This window comes from Pleurodeles waltl, chromosome 6 (assembly GCF_031143425.1).
Source record: "Pleurodeles waltl isolate 20211129_DDA chromosome 6, aPleWal1.hap1.20221129, whole genome shotgun sequence".
NCBI lineage: Eukaryota > Metazoa > Chordata > Amphibia > Caudata > Salamandridae > Pleurodeles > Pleurodeles waltl.
This window is the reverse complement of record NC_090445.1, coordinates 355811569-355825635: the sequence shown is the minus strand read 5'-3', so window position 1 is coordinate 355825635 and position 14067 is coordinate 355811569. Positions and strand designations below refer to the sequence as shown.

General features: G+C 49.2%; 2 non-coding genes across 2 annotated transcripts; both read right to left on the bottom strand.

Annotated features, from left to right (window-relative positions):
• Positions 1 to 12299: 12299 nt before the first annotated feature.
• Positions 12300 to 12435, bottom strand: LOC138302291 (small nucleolar RNA SNORA29). The gene has a single exon (XR_011205378.1). It is a non-coding gene; the product is annotated as a small nucleolar RNA SNORA29 (small nucleolar RNA).
• A 1284-nt stretch (positions 12436 to 13719) lies between these two features.
• Positions 13720 to 13864, bottom strand: LOC138302270 (small nucleolar RNA SNORD15). The gene has a single exon (XR_011205359.1). It is a non-coding gene; the product is annotated as a small nucleolar RNA SNORD15 (small nucleolar RNA).
• Positions 13865 to 14067: the final 203 nt, after the last annotated feature.

Below are 14067 nucleotides of genomic sequence, written 5' to 3'. Positions count from 1 at the left end.
TTTCCTCTGACATCCCATACACAACTCTTAACATTTTATACACCTTGTACGGGTCTAGCCAGCTACATATATGTTGAATTGTTCTTGGTGTACACGACTCATATAGACACTTGTGAGCCTCCTGTTGTTTGTTAATTTTATGCCCAAAACAAAGATTATAATAGTCATGTTTCACAGAAGTGTTCACAACAGTCACTGCAAAACCTTTAACAGGCCATACTGCTTCTTGTGGGATGCCCTTATTTTCCTTTCTGAAAACTCTGCCATTATAGGTACAAACACAATTCTTACGCTGCTCTTTGTTCAGGCTTGTGGAACTTTCAGACTGTTTTGAACAATATAAGCAGTAACAATTTACATTGTTAACCTTTGATGATGACCCTTCTCCAGCTGCGCTCTTTGTTGATGTATTCTACGGTTCAATCAGATACAAAAACATACTATTAGTTAAAGGTAACAAAATATACGCATATATGTGTTAAGTGTCTATATATTGTACTTTTTACTAACCTCTTCTTTTTCTTGACACTCAGCTGCGCCTCTGAAATCTTGAGAATCGCACAGATCCATTGATGCGTAACCGTCATCAGTGTTTAGACACAGTTGCTGCACGATAACTGCCTCTGTTGCTTTTTCCTCCAGAAACCCCATATCTTCATAGACAGGGGAGTTGGGAGCCACTATAGATTGTTCTACATCGTCAATATCGGTGAAAATGTTTCCAATATTTAACTCTTCACTCAATGCATCACCACCGCTGCTATCACATTTAATAGGGGATATCAATTGTGGTAAATCCTTGAGGCTGAGGTTTTCAAGCCGATGGCAAAGATCCTCTTGAAATCACATAACATCGCACCCCTTGTCTTTAGGAGTGCCCTGCTGCGTGTTCTCATCCAATACCAAAGGTTTTAGGGTTCGATAATATTTGTCAGTAGTGTTCAAGCAACCATCTGAAGCCATCTTTTTGATGAGGGGATGTATCGCTTCATAATGACAGAATAATCTCTTCCAGCTAGATGCTCCGGGTTTAGCACAGGTCTTTTAGATGGCCCCTTATAAGCATTCTAAGCATCAGAAAGGGCGTATTTCTCTACAACGAGACACATGTTCTCCAAAGGGACTCTTATTTGTTGGGGGAGTGTCGAATAACCCTGCCCCCTGTATTAGGACCTAGCCACATGCCTAACATGTGTTCAGCCTATGTCACATCCCACTGACCCTCCTACTCCAATGTCAGTTCCAGGGTTGTTATGCAAGGCTCTGGGAAGGGTAGGTGGGGGCTCTGTAGTTCCACTGCACCTCCCTCTGAGGAGCCACACTGCAGCCCAACCAGCCTGATGGCATGAACATGCCCAGACTTGTCCTCTTAGGTGCAGAAATACGGCGCACACCTGCACAGCCGCCATTTTACATAACACATACACCTAGACACTAGGGACAGCAACAGGGCACGTGACTAATACGTCTTCACACCATGTCACAACACATGTGACTCACGTACACCTATAACAGTTCCAGGGGGGATCCCAGAGGTCACCAGAAGTCCCTGTAATGGATGTGACGTTATTTCTGGGGCGTTAATTTTGTGACGTTATTTCTGGGACAACTGTCACTTTTTGAATGATGAGGAAAGGTATCCCTGATTACTACTCCTGATTCTTCTCTAACTCCACACCTGTGTTACTTCCACCCCCACACCCAGTAATTCCCACACTGGTGTCTTTTGTGATGATTACCTCATTTCTGCCCCGAGTAGCACCACACACCAGCACTTTAAAAAAAAAAACTTTTGCACTAACTTTTTATTAATTTACCAATCCACCTCAGTAAGTACAAAAGCACTTGCATCATTAGTGCCTGTTTTTGGTTTCTTTATGCTGCAAAGCTTGTGGATGTTGTACAGCATGGGTAAACTAGTGATAAAGCCAAAAGGCCCAAGAAACAAGAGGAGAGACTTATTGCCTTTTCCAATGCTTGTTTAGTTACTGATTTTATATAGCACTTACTACCCCTGATAAGTTGAACTTTTTCAGAGAATAGCATGCTACTATGCAACCCAAGGCTAGTGGTTACTATGGTGGATATTGCAATTAATCATGCTCTCAGGAGAAAAGAAATGTATGCATTTACTGCAGTTACTTTGCGATATATTAATACAAGGCAGGTGTGATCATTAGCAGGGTCTAAGTTTCATGTGAATGGTTGAGAAAATAGACTGGTGAAGATTAGGTAATGTTAGATTATAGGGGTAGGGTTTTGGAGAGTAGCGGTTGCGAATTATTAAATGAGTTATCGGCCAATTGATAAATTACAATAAGGGGGATTGAGGCAGGTGACTTATTTGAAATAGAAAGTATGTGCAGGAAGGAAGGGAAAAAGAGGATCACTCTGAAGAAAAGGTACATTGAGGTCAATTTTTCATACAGGGTTTTAGGAGTTTAGCGGGAGAAGGTTTTCTGAGTTAGCAAGCAATTGGAACATGTAAGCTGTTGGAAACAAAAAACATTACATATAGGCCCTCATTACAAACCTGGCGGTCGGTGATAAAGCAGCGGTTATACCACCAACACCCCGGCGGTAAAAAAAATGGAATTATGACCACGGCGGGAACCGCCAACACAAACAGCCACTTTAACACACCGACCGTCACGGCGGTAGCAACAAGAACCGCAGCGGTAACTGCCAACAGACAGATGGAAGACAATGTACCGCCCACCCTATTAAAACAAGCCAATCCTCCAGCTTTTCCAGGGCGGTACCAACACCATCAAAAGCACAGCGGAAAGAGTACACAGAAGGGAAACGAATCACCTCTGGACACTCAAGGAAGAACCACGACGTCATGGAGCCCAAACTACAGGAGTTTCCCATGCTGGTTTACCGCCTCCTACACCAGGAATACCAACGGCGGTGAAAACGACCACGGTGTGTACCGCACCTAGGGCACAAGGGAGTGGGGGAGGAAAAAGAGAGTGACATACACATGCAACACCCCCACCCCCAACAACATACACACAAACAGATTCAACAACATTACATATCCACCCTGTACCCCTCAGGAATAACGCAAGGACAAAAGGAAGCGAATAAAGTCAGCGTAATAATATAAAGTTCTAGAAATACGTCCTCAAAACAAAAAATAATATCTACAATATATACAAATAGAGGGACACTGCCCAGTCCATAATGTCCGTGGGCCACAGGGCCACATCACATAGGCCAAGGCCCCACTTAACTACTGCCTCAAAATGGAGCGAACACTGCTGGGGCATCAGGTCGAAAATACACAGGCACCTCAGGGGGAAGGGGAAGAGGGGCACCTCAGCCGGAAGATGGTACAACGCCACTGCTTCTGGAGGGGGCCACATGCCCATCACTCTGTCCTGGGGAGTGCAAAGCCACAGTCTCTCTAGTGGGTGGTCTGCCCACTGCTTGGTCATGGGGAATGCAAAGCCACAGTCTCTCTAGTGGGTAGTCTGCCCACTGCCTGGTCCTGGGGAGTGCAAAGCCACAGTCTCTTGTGGGTGGTCTGCCCACTGCTTGGTCCTGGGGAGTGCAAAGCCACAGTCTCTCTAGTGGGTGGTCTGCCCACTGCCTGGTCCTGGGGAGTGCAAAGCCACAGTCTCTCTAGTGGGTGGTCTGCCCACTGCTTGGTCCTGGGGAGTGCAAAGCCACAGTCTCTCAAATTGGTGGCTTCTCCACTGGTTCTGGAGGAGGCTTTGTGCCCAGTGTGCGTCATCCTGGCAAGGAGGGGGTGAGTGGATGCCTTGTTCCACTGGTTATGGAGGGGGCTTTGTGCCATGTGTTTCAGATCTTGGGTAGTGCAAGGTCACAGTCTCTCACCTGGGTGTAACACCTACAGTTTTTGCAGGGACCAGGATGTACTATAACCCATGGAGGCACGACTACACACTGCCTGCCGGCGGTGATGGCTGCTCAGTGGTGGCAGTGCTAGTGGTGGTGCAGGCAGTGGTGGGGGAGGCTCCAGCCCCTCCCCTGCAGATTTGGACAGCTGCCCACTGGGGCTGCTGCTGCTGGCAGTGGTGCTGGTGGGGGTGCAGGTGGCAGTGCTGGTGGTGGTGCAGGTGGCGCTGCTGGCGGCGGTGCTGCCTGTGGTGGGTCCAGCCCTTCCCCTGGAGCCTCGGACGGCTGAAGTGCCATGGCTGGTGTTGTTTGCTCAGATGCTGCTCCAGCACCAGGCTCCATATCCATCCTGCCTACGGGGTCTGTGCCTTTCTCATTGCCCTTGGCAGCTGGTGCTCCCTTCCTGCCCTTGTCAGATGGGGGGGGACCTTCCTGCCTTTGCCACCTGGTGGTGCCTCCTTGCTTTTGCCAGCTGGTGGTGCTTCCTTGCCTTTGGCAGCTGGTGGTGCCTCCTTGCTTTTGCCAGCCGGTGGTGCCTCCTTGCTTTTGGCAGCTGGTGGTGCCTCCTTGCTTTTGGCAGATGGTGGTGCCTCCTTGCCTTTGGCAGCTGGTGGTGCCTCTTTGCCTTTGCCAGCTGGCGGTGCTTCCTTGCCTTTGCCAGCTGGTGCTCCCTTTTTGCCTTTGGCAGCTGGTGCTCCCTTTTTGCCCTTGGCAGCTGGTGCTGGCAGACTTGCTGTGTGGACGGGTGTCTTCTCGGAGCCTCTCACAACTGCAGTGGCTGCAGAAACGACAGTGGCCGTGGACTGGGTGGCTGCGGCGCTAGCATGGGTCCTGACCACCCTAGCCCGAAGTGAAGGATGGGGGGGTGGGGCAGGGAATAAGTCAAGGGTGTAGAGGAAAAGCTTTTTAGGGACACTGGGGCTGGAAGAGGGTGAAGGTTTGGGAGTGGAGGAGAGGAGAGAGAGTGGTGGTAGGAGGTGTCTGTCTTTTGTGTTTGGGTGCAGGTGCATGGCCTGGAACTGTTGTGAGGTGGATGGCTGTTGGGTTTCTGAGTGCTTGCATATGTGTACCTTGGGAGGAGGGTGCACAGACACAGTGGGAGAGGACACATGGGACGTGTGCATGGATGTGGGGGTGGTGACTGCCAGTGAGGGGCGTGTAGTGATAGGCGTGATGGTGATGGGGGTAGTGGATGAGGATGTAGTGCATGCAGGTGTAAATGGAGACGCTACTGGGAGGGAGGTGGAAGACAAGGAGGAGGGGACACAGTGGAGGCAGTGGATGTTGGTGTGTCTGCATCTGGATGGTGCTTGTGTGAGTGCCTGTGGGATGAAGTGTGGTGCTTGTGTTTGCCTGAGCCACTTCTGTGTGTTGATTTGGGTGCTTGCTGGTCTGATGGTGTGCTTGGGATAGGCTGGGGTTGAGGGGAATGGGACTGGGTAGAGGAAGTTGGAGAGGGGAGGCTAGAGACTGGGAAAATGGCTGCCGTCAGGGAGCTGGACAGAGCCTGGAATGATCTCTTTTGGGCCGCCACACCAGAGTGAATGCCCTCCAGGAAAGCATTTGTTTGTTGCAAATGCCCTGCCAAACCCTGGATGGCATTCACTATGGTTGACTTCCCAACAGAGATGGATCTCAGGAGGTCAATAGACTCCTCACTGAGGGCAGCAGGGCTGACTGGGGCAGGGCCTGAGGTGCCTGGGCGAAGGAGATGCCCACCCTCCTGGGTGAGCGGGCACGGGACACACACTCAGAGGCTGCTGGGAGGGTAGTGCTGGTACAGGGGGTGGCAGTTGTATCTGTAGTTGGGGTGGCCACAGAGGGAGCTTCCATCGGAGGAGGTGTCGCTGTCGAACTGTCCCCTCCAGTCTCCGCCGTGGTGCTCCCTTTGCCCTCTGTGCCACTGGTGCCCTCACCGTCAGTGGATTCAGCCTCATGGGCCATGTGGGATGCAGCTCTCTCCAACACCGGTGCCTCTGCTCCACCGCCAGATGATGCTAATGCACACAAGGACAGGGTGACAAAACAAAAAGGGGGGAAGAAACAGAGTATACACTTGGTCAATGCCAGCAACAACACCACCGTTGGCGTACACAACACACAGGGAACAGCCCTATGTACTAGGCCATGCACTACCAGTTACAATGCTAGTCACCAGGCCATGGAGTACAATGCCTAAAGTCAATAGCAGCACACCTGAAACCCACGGGACCCTGCCCAGAAGTAGATGCCCACTAGCATACTTGGGGCTGGAGTGCATCAGAGCCTGCCCAACATGGAACCTACACTGCCATGTTTGTCTTGGCCTAGGGGCACCTACAGGCCCACATCACCCACCCAGATAACACCTCACCAAGCGCAGTTTTCTGATTCTGAAACTGTATTCACCCCCTTGTGGCTGCTGTAATGCCTTCAAGTGCCCATCTAGCTCCGGATAGGCCAACGCCAGGATGCGGAACATCAGGGGGGGTCAGGGTTCGATGGGCACCCCTTCCTTGTTGGGAGGCCATCCCTAGCTGGGTCTCTGCGGTCTTCCTTGCCCAGCGGCGCAGGTCCTCACAAAGTTTGCAACAGTGGGTTCTCCGCCTGTCAAAAACCCCCACGTTCTGCACGTCTTTGGCGATGGCTCGCCAAATACCCTTTTTCTGATGGGCGCTGACCTGCAGACAATGATCCATGGGAAATGGGATCAGCCATACCATCCAGCCTGTTACACTCATGGCCCACCATATCGCTCCCATCCCCTTACACACAGACATTGACCACCATACATGCAGCACTCTGCCCAGGACCCCTCAGCCATGCCCCCCTATACGAGGCTTACACACACAGCACTCCATGCATTCATGCCCATGCATGGTGCTCACAGTTTACTCACCTGTTGGTGTGGAGGACCATAAAGTATACAGTACTGGGGTAGGACCCCATCCACTAGTCTCTCCAACTGCTCCGAAGTGAAGGCAGGGGCCCTTTCCCCAGACACTCAAGCCATGGTCCTTTCCAGACACAGGTCACAGCAGCACTTGCAGTGTAGGTCCTCTCCAGTTGAAGGTCAGGTAACATGTGAGTGAACAGATAGAAAATAGCAGTCACGTCCGCGGTGGTGTGTACCGTCACTGCCGGCGTACATCACCATTGGCTACTGAAACCCCTAGGGCCCAATGATAACCAATGAGGTGTTGCACGTCGGTCCTCGACAGCTCCCACAACGGCGCACAACGTCAGCGGAATTACATGATTTCCACTTGTCCCTCCACACAGGTCTGGCAGTCGCCATTTCAGGGGGGAACAAGCCATGGCACCTAACTGCATCACTGCAGACATAGGCACATTTACGGGACTACACGTTAACATACTGTTTCTGTCACAACATGCAAGGCATTTCACTCTGAGGATATGTTTGAATATGACTATATGCTCACTGTTTTTCACCCTAGAGTTCAACCGCTGAGGATGAATAGGAGATGGATACATACACCCGTGTACAGACCCCTGGTGGGCCTGGCAACAATGGAGGACAGGCACATTATCCTTACCTACAGAATTGATAGGGCCACAATCCAAGAGCTGTGTGCCCAATTGGAGCCAGACCTGATCTCAGCTATCCGTCACCCCACTGGGATCCCCCCTCTTGTGCAAGTCCTATCTGTGCTCCATTTCTTGTCAAGTGGCTCCTTCCAAGCGACAGTGGCCATGGCAGCAGGGATGTCACAGCCTATGTTCTCAAATGTGCTGACCAGAGTGTTGTCTGCCCTGATGAAACACATGCGCAGCTACATCGTTTTCCCCCAGGTGGAGGATTTGGCCACAGTGAAGGCTGACTTCTATGCAATGGGACGTATACCGAACATCATTGGTGCTATTGATGGTACACATATTGCCTTTGTCCCCCCGAGAAATGAACAGGTGAACAGAAATCGAAAGAGCTTTCACTCCATGAATGTGCAGATAGTGTGCCTGGCGGACCAGTACATCTCCCATGTGAATGCAAAATATCCTGGGTCTGTGCATGATGCCTGTAGCCTGAGGAATAGCAGCATCCCATATGGCTAATAGGTGAGCCCATGGTCCCCACCCAGTGTATGTTAGTATATGGGTGTGGGGTTGGCCCTAAGGGTGAGTGTCTGGCTAACAGGTATCCCTCAATATTTGCAGGTGACTCTGGTTATCCCAACCTTTCATGGCTCTTGACCCCATTGAGGAATGCCAGGACCAGGGCAGAGGGATGTTATAATGAGGCAAATGGGCAAACAAGGAGGATCATTGAGCGCACCTTTGGCCTCCTGAAGGCCAGGTTCAGGTGCCTCCATCTGATAGGTGGATCCCTGTGCTACTCACCCAGAAGGTCTGCCAGATCATCGTTGCATGTTGCAGAACCTAGCCTTGAGACTCCTGGTGTCTTTTCTGCAGGAGGATGAGGCTGGAGATGGTCATGTGTCAGCGCTGGAGCCTGTGGACAGTGACGAAGAGGAGGCAGAGGAAGAGGATGTGGACAACAGAACAACTATAATACAACAGTACTTCCAGTGACACACATGTAAGACACTGTAACCTCACCTTCCATTGCTGTTTTATGAAGTGAATTTTCTCTGGCTGGCTGCTGTTCCCACTACAAAGGCCACTTATTGTACCATTTAACATGACTATTTGCAGATATTTGTGCCCTCCTGTGGCTCCTGGTGTATTGAATGCAGCACATTACATCATAACTATGTATACATCACTGTACAGTCTACTTGCAATGTCTACAGATTGTTAAACAACTACATCCTTAAATCATTTGACATACTCCATACTTGTTTTTTCCACCGGTGTTTATTTCAGTGCTGAGAAGTAAATGGGGATATGCAATGGGCTTGGGTGATGGTGGAGGAAAATCCAGGATAGAGTCCAGTCTATTGGTATCACAGGTGCATTATCCAGGGAGTCATTGGAAGGGGAGCAATGGCAGTTCAAGGTGGACAGGGTGACAGGATGTGACACAAGGGTGACAATCAGGAGAGTCTTATTTCCTGGCGAGGGTCTTGGCAATGTTCTCTGGCTTCTTCCTGGATCGCAGGGACGGTTTGCGGGATGGTTCTTCTTCTGCAGGGGGTGGGGTGCTGGTGGCCTGTTGTTCCTGTGGCGGGGCCTCCTGGGCACTAGCATCAGCAGAGGTGGATTGCTGTTCATCAGTGTGGCTAGTGTCAGGGGCCCATTGTTGTGCCACTGCCTCCCTCATGGTGTTGGCCATGTCTGTCAGCACCCCTGCAATGGTGACCAGGGTGGTGTGGATGTCCCTCAGGTCCTCCCTGATCCCCAGGTACTGTCCCTCATGCAGCCGCTGGGTCTCCTGCAACATGGCCAGTATCTGGCCCATGGTCTCCTGGGAATGGTGGTGTGCTCCCAGGATGTTGGTGAGTGCCTCGTGGAGAGTCGGTTCCCTGGGCCTGTCCTCCCCCTGTCACACAGCAGTCCTCCCAGCTTCCCTGTTGTCCTGTGCCTCTGTCCCCTGAACCGTGTGCCCATTGCCACTGACCCCAGGTCCCTGATCGTCCTTTGTTTGTGGGGTTGCCTGGGGCCCCTGTATTGGCGGACACACTGCTGATTGACGTGTCCTGGGGACAGTGGTATGGGCCCACTGGGTGGGTGCTGTGCTAGTGTTTCCTGAGTGGGGAGGCTCTGTGGTGATATGGGACTGTGCCTGGGTAACTGACTGTCCAGAGGTCCTGAAGGCCAGGTTGGTCATCCTGATCCAGACGTTGTTGTTGCATGCATTGCTGGGTACTGGGATGGGTGGGTTGTAATGGTGGGGTATATTTGAGGTGGTGGGGTGATGGGGTGAGGGTAGGGGTGGGGGTATGTGAATGCATGCAGGTAGGGGGGTGAAAGTAGTAAAGATTTGGCTTACCAGAGTGCAGTCCTCCTGCTACTCCTGCCAGGCCCTCAGGATGCATGATTGCCAAGACTTGCTCCTCCCATGTTGTTAGTTGTGGGGGAGGAGGTGGGTGTCCACCGCCAGTTCTCTGTACAGCTATCTGGTGTCTTGCAACCACGTAACACACCTTCCCCCATAGGTCGTTCCACCTCTTCCTGATGTCATCCCTTGTTCTGGGGTGCTGTCCCACGGCGTTGACCCTGTCCCCGATCCTCCGCCATAGCTCCATCTTCCTTGCAATGGATGTCTGCTGCACCTGTGATCCGAATAGCTGTGGCTCTACCCGGATGATTTCCTCCACCATGACCCTTAGCTCCTCCTCTGAGAACATAGGGTGTCTTGTGGTGCCATGGGTGTAGTGTGTGTGGTGTGTGTGAGTGTGTGTGGGGTGATGTGTTGGGGTGTATGCTGTGAGGTGTGTGGATGGTGTATGGGTAATGGTGTTCTGTGGCTCTGGTTCTGTGGGTGTTCCTGGTGTGTCTCTCTCTCTGTTGTAAATTGTTTGTAGTGGTAAGGGGTTGTAGGTAATGTGGGTGTGTGTTTAATAGTGGTGTGGGTGTGTGCGTGTGTGTATGTGCGTCAGGTGTGTGTAGTTTGAAGTGTCCAATGTGGTGTTGTTTTGTTAGTATGTTGGTATTTTGAGCGCTGCGGTATGTACCGCCAATGGTTTACCGTGGTTGAATGTCCGTTGCGGTGATTCGTGGGTCATAATGCTGTGGGCGTAGTTCTGTTGGCGTAACGGTGTGGGTTTTGGTACCACCAGTTTATCACTGACCTTTAGACTGGCGGACTTGTGTGTGTGTCTGTATAGTGGCGGATTTCTATGTGTGGGTCATAATACGTGTAGCTGTATATCGCCACGGTCACTGTATTGTTGGCAGCAGTCAGCATGGCGGTAAGTGGCACTTACCGCCAATGTCATAATGAGGGCCATAGTGTTCTATATCTGGGGCAGACAGGTTAAAACATGTGCTTTCAAATGTACACATTTAAAAAAATAAAAGTCCTAGCCTGCTATGTGCCAAGCCTAGGACAGCCTGTTTAAAAAGCCTGAAGTATCCCAACCTTGGTATATGTTCTGAACACTGCACATGGGGAGTTGGTGTCAGAAAAAAAAAAAAATGTGAGTCTCATTAAAGAATCTTCCCGCACTCTTAAGTAAATTAAAGATTTTCACTCACTACACTGGCTGAGAGTTTCACCAATTACATCCTGTTTTGTCATCTAATCCCATCTTTGTGTATGTTGTGTGTGTGTTGCGACTATTGCAACATATGCACTGTATGGATAAGCCAAGCAGAGTTATGAAAGCCTGTGGATTCCATTTTGAACCTCCCAGGCCTGTTCCTATGCAAAAGGTTTGGAAGTGCGGGCTGTGGGGATCAGGAGTGTGGGGGAGGTGGCAAAGGTGTTATATTTGTTGTTTTGTCAGACCGTGTGTTGTGTTTATTTGCTGTTGTTGCCATAAGTGTGCCGGGTATGCCCAGACGTGAGTCCCTGGCTCATATGCCACTGGATTCACGCCAGACTGGATTATGAAGGGTGATACTCTGAAACTGGTCCAAGATGTTTATTTCCAGTCGAGGGAGGACCTGGCTTGGCAGTTAGGGCTGTACTGTTCCCATGGGGAACAGGGTCAAGACTGATTTGCATATGGCTGGGTCCAAATTGGGGTGGCATGGTGAGCAAAAGAATTGATGGATTTAACCCAGATCTGTGACTGGGGGTCAATGTTTGATTAATTCTGCATTTCGTCCATCATTTGTGTTTGTTTGCTGTTTTCTCAGACTATGTAAGTGTATCAGGATGCACACAAAGTCTGTATCAACAGAACTACAAACAGAGGTACTTGAAATGGAAGATAACGCAAACCAATTTTATTTGTTAAAATATAGCACTGTTTTATCAACGTTTGAATCTCTGACCTAGCTCAGATGTAGACAAACACTGAGAAAACAAGCCACAATTATGGAGTCGCCATGGTTTTTGCAAAACTGATGTGTCTGGCAGCATCCACGACAATAATAATTGAAAAAATGATTAAAAATGAACTATTTTTGGTCTTAAGAACTGATTGACATAATAGTCCCCAACACTTAATAGGACCTACTTAATTTGTGTATGCACTTGTGAAATATCAGCTACAGCGAGGTTTGCCAATGGCTAAAGAGACTGACCCGCCGACCCAAACTATATGGTACAGTGATCAGAAGTTGAATGATATAACAGACCAATGAATAAAGGGGGCTGACAGAAATCTTCTGACCATTATTCAGTCTTTTGAGGTAGGAAACAGGTGGCGGAAGGAATCATCGCGCACCAGGCAGTATACTATTGCGAAAGCCATCACTACTTGCCTCTTTCAATTTGGGTATAGTACTGTTCATAACCCAGGTCGTCAATTTACGCCAATACTGTGTTCAAAAGCGAATTCGTGCAGGGATCCTCAATGAGGGCATGGATCCGCCACACACCAATAATTATTAACAGCCAGTAAAATTTTAAAAAAATCTCTTAATACGTGTTCAACCATTTCATATAGGAGAGACAGTCAACATCCATCACCTCTTTCAGACGAAGGCAGTTTGTTCTAGCCCATTAGCATAGCTGCTTATACTGTAAGCCGAAGTAAGCGATACTAAAATGGGTCACGCTATTTTCTCAGCAAACAATGAAATGACAAGCTGAAATGATTCTGAACAGCATAATATTAATGTGAAAGACGAGTACTAGATGACATACATAGAATAGATCAACAATGTGCGTTAATTCAGGTATTCAGTGAACACGATGAAAGGAAATAGGAGTATTATTTTGAGATTCTGTGAACCATGTTGTCCAGCTAATATAAATCAAGAACTGTTAGCCCTGCTGCCAGGACATTAGGGTATAAGCGGTTCCAGGAAAGATGTGTCAGTGTGCTTCAGGGTTAGCTCCTAGCGCACCACCGCTGGCCATTAGAGAAAAGCTTGGGATACCAGTCGCTCAGACTGTTATGAAGCAGAAAGGGGTGAACTTTCTTCATATTAAGATGGAAAATAAACCAACCCTTATTTACGAGACTTAGTTGATGTGGCCACCTGTGGAAGTGAGAACAGTGCCATTTCTTTAAGAAGCCTTTTAAGCAATGTGAGGTGGCGTCTACGGGGGCTGCAGGACATAAAGATCTTGGCGCTGCTATAGGAGACATTGCTCTTCTTCCATATGAGTCCCAGTGTGACAAGGAATGACCAGGTCCAATTTTTTAGAGGTGCAATTTGCCTGTGACTTTTTGAATGATACAAGCCAGTTCTGGAGATCTAAAAGCAGACTGGAGCCCAGATTTTCGAAGGTGGGATGCGAATGCCTGGATGTGCATGCAATTAAGTATTTATTTTGCATATGCAACTGTGCAACAGTACACACACCCCTCATGTATACAGAGCAGACTCGGTAGAGAGGCGCTTTGCAAACTTCATTCATACAGATCAGAAAAACCTCTGGGGACCTTAAGCATGGGTTCCCTGAAACGCTGGGAGCCCTGCGCCAGAGACCATTTTGCACATGCCTCAAGACGTCCATGAAAATGTAGCATCAGCAAGCGATAGAGAATAATAAACTGCCAAAAACACACACAACACATCAGTGATTACAAAACGATCATCAATGTTACAATTCCTCCCAAATGTTGTCAAACCAATGTAACAGTCGAACAGAAACATTAGGCTATGAGCAAATTTAAATCTTGTACAAATATTCCTTACATGCCTTCAGGAAAGCCAAACCTCTTCTGTACTGAACAATGGCAGTTCACGGATAAGACGACCCTTTTCACCATGGACATTCTGGGTCTTAAAAATATTTGCACACTTGCTAGTTTTTTTTCCTCTCGAAAACGCAAACGTTGCTTGCTAAACACAACAATGCAAGTTGCAGTCACTTTATCGCAAAGAAATCCTTCTCAGACGAATGCATCTAGAACATCAATTAAAGAGCAAACCAAGCCCAAGGCCTAGAAGTCCACGGCACAGAACGCTAAATGGAGCAGACCATCCGAGCAAGAAGTGCCCTTCCAGACTTGTCATCCTATCATCACTGAAGGAGGGAGGTATGCTTTGTGTATGTAAAAGGATAGTTCAGAAAAAAACAGGGCTGACCGAACCCTCTCACCCATCCTTTTCTTTGGGCAACTGTTGGAAGCACGGGCATCGTTATAAAGCAACTTCAGCAAAGTTACTTGTCCATGCCTGTACCCAGCCAGTAGGGGTTTGGTAGCAAGAGTACGATTGCGGTTGGCAATGGGC